Consider the following 6186-nt stretch of genomic DNA (forward strand, 5'->3'; position numbering starts at 1 on the left):
GGCAGAGTACTGACATCAGTGTTACAGCAGTTACCTGAACACAGCGAACAGAGGCAGCCATGATGAGGGAGAGGCTGTGCAGCTGAGCCGAGGCCCAGTTCTGAATGCTCTGTTATTTTTTATGGGTTATGTCATGGTGAGGACTCTACAAACCAGGTGCGAATATGGGGCTTTAGGCACAACAACATTGTGATGGAACGCCATGAATTCTTTAAACAAAACTAATTTAACGGTGACATACAGTACTGTGTGTGCACAACAAAGTCAAAAGAGTCTGTGTGGCTAGTACTGGAAATAAACCTACAACTTTGCTCAAGTCACACAGATGTGAAGTAACAGATAAATGTCGTCAAAATATTAAGCTCCCTTTCTTTGAATAAAAATCATATACTAAACCCACTAATATAACTCAAATGTAAATACTTGGGTTAAAACATCAATTGAAAACATCCACGGAAGTCCAAGGAAAGCCAGAGCACCAGTGAAGCGGTGTTAAAACCAGTCGCTGGAAGCGAAAGGCCACCTTGTTCTCCCAGAGGACACTATTCATTAAGGAGACACCATATTAACCCCGTGGCATTTCCACCCCTGGGTACATCACCTGTGTTAACGGCTCTAAGCCATGTCTTCACCATTCCTGATCTGCCAGTGCCGCATGCCAGTCTCCTCACAAAGGCCATGCGTGGACACCCCGGGCCCTGTGGGTGTCCAGATGGCAGGGTAAGGGTCTGGTGCCAGGGGTATGCAGCCCTTCCCCTGGCCACCCACTTCAAACAGGGACAAGGAGTGCCCGGCATTCTTTATATGTGGCCTATAAGATAGAATTTACATGTGTAAAAGGTCACCCTAATCTGTAGTGTGTGTGCATGTGCATTGCTGGCAGGTTCTTAAAAAGATCAGACGAGAAGATGTATGGTATATGCAGTCAAACCTAGATAAACCATGTCATCGTAGCGGTAAATTTTGAAATTGACATGGGAAGCTTACTAGGAACCCTATCAGACTAAATATAGGAGTTAGTTACTAAATATGGTCATTCAAACCTCATAACTGTTGCTGATTGAGATCCACTTTAAGTGAGGAACTACTATAAATATATTTATATAGAGAGAGAGGAGAGAGAGATAGAAATGCTATATGATATTTGATATCTGATCTGGATGTGAGACATTACATTACATTTAGTCATTTAGCAGATGGTCTTATCCAGAGCGACTTACAGTAAGTACAGGGACATTCCCCGGAGGCAAGGGTGAAGTGCCTTGGACACAACATCATTTCGCATGGCCGGGAATCAAACCAGCAACCTTCTGATTACTAGCCCGATTCCCTAACCGCTCAGCCACCTGACTCCAGACATGTTTGGTTTCGGTAAATCTGCGGTCGGGCTAAGTGACCTTGTCTTATCAGGTCGCCCCAACACCGGACAAACTCCACTAAACACACCGCCCACTTGTGTTCGGCTCCAAACAGGCCCGCTGTGTTGTTCTGATGGAAGATCTGGGGGCATTGTTTACACCCCAGAGTTTACATGGATTACAATCTAATTACAACATGGAATCTGGCTAAATTAGAAAGGCTCTCTCGTGAAAACAAAGCAATATGGTTCAACAAAACCATGAAAACCATGAAAACCCCAAAACGTGTCCTTTGAGAAGTAAGGAGTTATTGGCGTAGCTTTGAACTCCAATGCAACACTCCATTTTGGAGTGGATTAATTCCAAGTGTTCCACATTCATACTAAACATCCTTCGATGTGTGTGCCAAACACTGCTATCATCCATGTGTGCCCTTTGATATGACTGAGACAGTTGTGATGAAGTGCAGCCCTTGCCCCAAGGCCAACCCCATTGGTTTTCCCCTGGCTTCAATGTTACAGCTGGATCCTTATAGCTGACGCACATGGGATTTTTGTTTTGTCCCCCCAAATTAGCATGGAAATGAAGTGGAAAACAGGGTATAAATGGATATGTCCGCAAGCCTGACGCAGAAACAATAGAGGGGTTTACACAAAACCCCTCCTGTCAGCAACAAGACAGCAACAAGGCTTCTCTGTTCCTCCTTGTTGGAGTGATCCTGTTTTTAGCACCAAACACCAACTCCACAGCAGCTCTGGATCTCCCCATGTACGGCAGCCTGGAGGGTTCACAGGAGCAGCCTACTTGTGAATCAGGGAAGGAGGGGAGGGTTTTCTTTGTGGCTGTCTAAGGCTTCAGCTGCGCCAGTACAGCTGTGTGGGGCTTTCTCTCCCAGCATCAGAAACCACTGAAAAGCACCCCCCGTAAACGCAAGCTCTTTTGTTTTCACCTGATTGATCTTTCGCTGGACTGAGCAGGCCAGACAGGCTGACTTTGGTGTGGAATAGTCGGGCGGACAAACAAGCGAGCTAGTGTGTGTGTGTTTGTGTGTGCGTGTCTGGGAGCCAGGGCCGCGCAGGTGCTAGAGGCACACTTGGGTTGGCGCGTTCGACCTTCTCAGATGCCAACAGTGACATTTCCTGCCTGTGCCTTTACACAAGCAGGCATCCCAGCAACGGTGCTATGTCCTGAGGGAATGAATAGCAGGGCTCTGGTGATACAGAGCACACACTTGGGCAGAGAGAGAGAGAGAGAGCACCCACTGAATGCACAGACACCCATGTCAAATCATTCACCAAAGCATAAACAGACGCGAGTATCAATGCGAGGCTACGCGTAGCCTTGTACGCACGCACTCTGGCGCCCACGCACACTGTACATGCCTCTCATTTCAACTGACACACACAGAGACACAGACTCTGGGGTTGGGATTTGATGTTGGATATATTTGAACTTAATGCCTTTTTTTTTTTTTATAGGTTGCATAGCCTTTTTTCTTTTTTTTTTAACTTTGACAGGAGGACTGCCAATGGAAACTAGCCTATTGGCTATAATTGGGTGCATTTACATTTTAATGTTCATGAATGTACACTGTCCCTCTTGATCAAATAAATAAATTGATTGATTGACAACCGCTCTCCTCTGTTGCTCGTCTGTTGCCGTGGCGGAGGCTGGTGCTGGGGTCGTCTGGGCTCTGTGCGAACCGCTCTGCCAGGCATTCCACAGAGGAGGCGGTGGGAAAATCACTTTATGCGTCGTGGTCTAAAAGCAGCAGACAGTGACAGTCCCAGGCATAACCCCCGGGCCAGGGCACATCGTTCAGTCGCTACGCCGCACCGTGACTTACAGCCTGTTCATGCCGGCGAAAGTGCGTTGCAAATCATCGTGGCTACCATCTGTGTTGGGGTCAAATATGTTGGCTATTCAGGTGTGCTCATAACAGAACAAGTGTCTGTCAGTTAGAAGATGGCGAGACAAAGAGCAGTTGTAAACAGTGGAACTGTTCCCAAGGGTGGGGTTTTAAAACAGTAACCCAACTGCAGCATGTAAGGGTCTTCTTTTTTGCACATTCATATTTAGTTTCTTGTTTGTGATAAGCATGGCTTTGCTTTGTCTAAGGTTATTTCCAGGTAATCATTGTTTGCTTTCCAGGAGGATGGTGGAAGAGTCTTGGTGGATTCAAATCCGGCATGTTGCATTGTCCTCGGGCAGGACACAGGGTAGCCCAGAATCTGGAGTCACATTTGGCAGCCTGGTACAAAAAGGATGTGAGATAAATTGGTAGCCAAACTCACAGGAACAATTTTTTTTTTGTATTTCACTGGAAATGGTGTGTCTGGAGACACTCAGAGACAAAAAGTCTCACAAAAAAAAAACACAAAAGTCACACACACACACACTTCATCTCTCATACACACACACACACACACACTTCATCTCTCTCATACACACACGCACGCTCCGTCTTTCTCTCACACACATTCAGTCCGGTTTCACATGAGAGCTGTTTGCACTGGCAATCATCTTCCAGTTCACATGGCACATGAGAGCAAGGGTCCCTTCCTCGAGCGTACGTCCCCACTCCAAACAAGCACGGCTCCCTGTCTTGTCTGGCCCCAGCCCCCTGCCTCAGAGCATGTCCTGTTTGTTTAAATGGCCCACACAGCCCCACTTCCCCCCACCCCTATGGATGAGAAGTATGAGTCACACCAGTAGATTTCGACCCATGGTAGATTAATGGATAAAACATAACTGGAATCCCATTTGAAAAGCGTAATTTTGCAGTTCATCTGGTGGCTTTGCTTGGGATTCAGTCAATGTTGGATGTTACTGATTCAGATATAACGAAGGATAATTTTCCTGGGGCCATGATTCAAGGAACACGTTGTCCATTGAATTGTAATCGAAGGAGATATTAATTATGTAATGAAGGGGGGATAGAAGATTGCTGTTTTTGCAAGCACACAGTGCTTGGTTCTGCATTGGTTTGGCTTTGTCTGGCCTGACATAGCTTAGCCCTGGAATGGAAGCTCGTTACATTCCCTGTGGAGGGACTAGAAACCCTCCACTACCCAAGCTGTCTTTTAAATACAATTCAAAACAAATATGTGGACAAATGTGTGAAGGAAAGAGAGGGGGTTTGTTTCAGTTGAGAGAAACAATGTTTGACCCAGTCGGAAAAGTAAGCTACAGTTCTGAGATTTTCTTTTGTGGAAAACATTTCGGTAAACCAGGCTAAACTCAAGTTTCGATTTAAAAAAAATTAAGCATATTAAAGGGAGTTTTGCCATTATCCTGTTTGGGCGTATATATCTAGACTCCTCCAGGAAGTGAGGCCCTGACTTGGACGTCCTTGTGTTGTCAGAAAGATGTTGGACTTTATCAGTCACCATCTGCCTTATCAGAAGCAGGGAGAAGAGGAAGGCATGTTCACTGATGGAGCTTCAGAGAGAGGAAGGGGGGGAGGGCAGGGACAGAGGTGTTGTGGACGAGCCTTCCACACCTTACCATCCCCCCACCCTTAGACAGATATCACTGTCCTCTCTCTCTTTGTTCTCTCTCTCTCCCTCTCTTTCTTTCTTTCTTTGATCCTCACTTATTCTTTGACTAGATCTTGTGTATATTTTCTCCTTATAAATATGATTTCTCTCTCTCCCTCTCTTACTCTTTTACTTCACATATATCTCCATTCAGCTCTGTGCCTTGCTAACCAGCTATATATGGCCACAACTATAGGACAGAACACAATCACAAGTAGCATTTCACCCTGTGAACATGGCTCACTTTGATCAATAAGCACTCTCAATCTAGCAGGCCCCTTTCTACTGCCTCCCACACAATGCTTTCTCTCTCTCTCTCTCTCTGTCTCTCTCTCTGTCTCTCTCTCTGTCTCTCTCTCTGTCTCTGTCTCTCTCTCTCGCTAAGTTCTCTGTAGTATGCTGACACAGCTCTCAGACTAAGACAGCTGAAGATGGGTGCTGTTGGATGTGTTTGAGATGAAGCACCATAGATCCACTTTGAATATTGTGCAACCCCAATTTGATTAAGAGCTTAAAAGCCTGCCTTAGCTGCAGGAAGTACCACAGACAGTGCTGCCATACTCAAGTCCATTTCAGAATCTGTGTCTTTATCTGGTGAATGCTTTTTTTTCAAACACAATTGCTTATTCATTTAGGTGATAACACAAAAATGACCATTGTGCTAATTTAATGAATACTCTACAATCATGCAGAGAGATTGTGTTTGTATTCAAGTCCCAAAAGAGTTGTTATGAAGCAGCTGGCACTTAAAGGAAGGGATACGCCCTAGATGGCTTAGTAAACACACAACCGGATGTCTAGTGGCAAAATCATACCTTATCAACACGTTGCAAAAACACGTTGAACTTGTGAGGGGGAGATTGGAGAAAGTGATCCTGTTTTCCTTTGGCTGAAATAAAAGCCTAAAAAAAAGTCTTTGTCACATGAAATCAGAGGCTGAAGTAGATGAAATTCCCTCAGTGTAGGAGATAATACCTGGATGTGAGTGATAAACATTTAAAATGTTTTGATCGTGTATTTTCTCTGTTGTTGTCATCAAGCAAAGTAGCAAACCTCCCTAGTCAGAAATCACATGAAACATGTCGTCAGCCATTGCAAAAAGAGGGGAAAGGTAATAAAGTAAACACATTTCTTTGAGTATGTCTGGTCTGGAGAAGGAAAACAAGTCTGGACATTCATGCTAGGGCAGGTTTTTATGAATGGATGTTTTTTCTACCACCCCCACCCCCACCTCTCTCAGTCTCCCTTTTTGTGAATGAAAAACAACTGGAAATCTAGAATAAAGCTCA

This window comes from Hypomesus transpacificus, chromosome 13 (assembly GCF_021917145.1).
Source record: "Hypomesus transpacificus isolate Combined female chromosome 13, fHypTra1, whole genome shotgun sequence".
NCBI lineage: Eukaryota > Metazoa > Chordata > Actinopteri > Osmeriformes > Osmeridae > Hypomesus > Hypomesus transpacificus.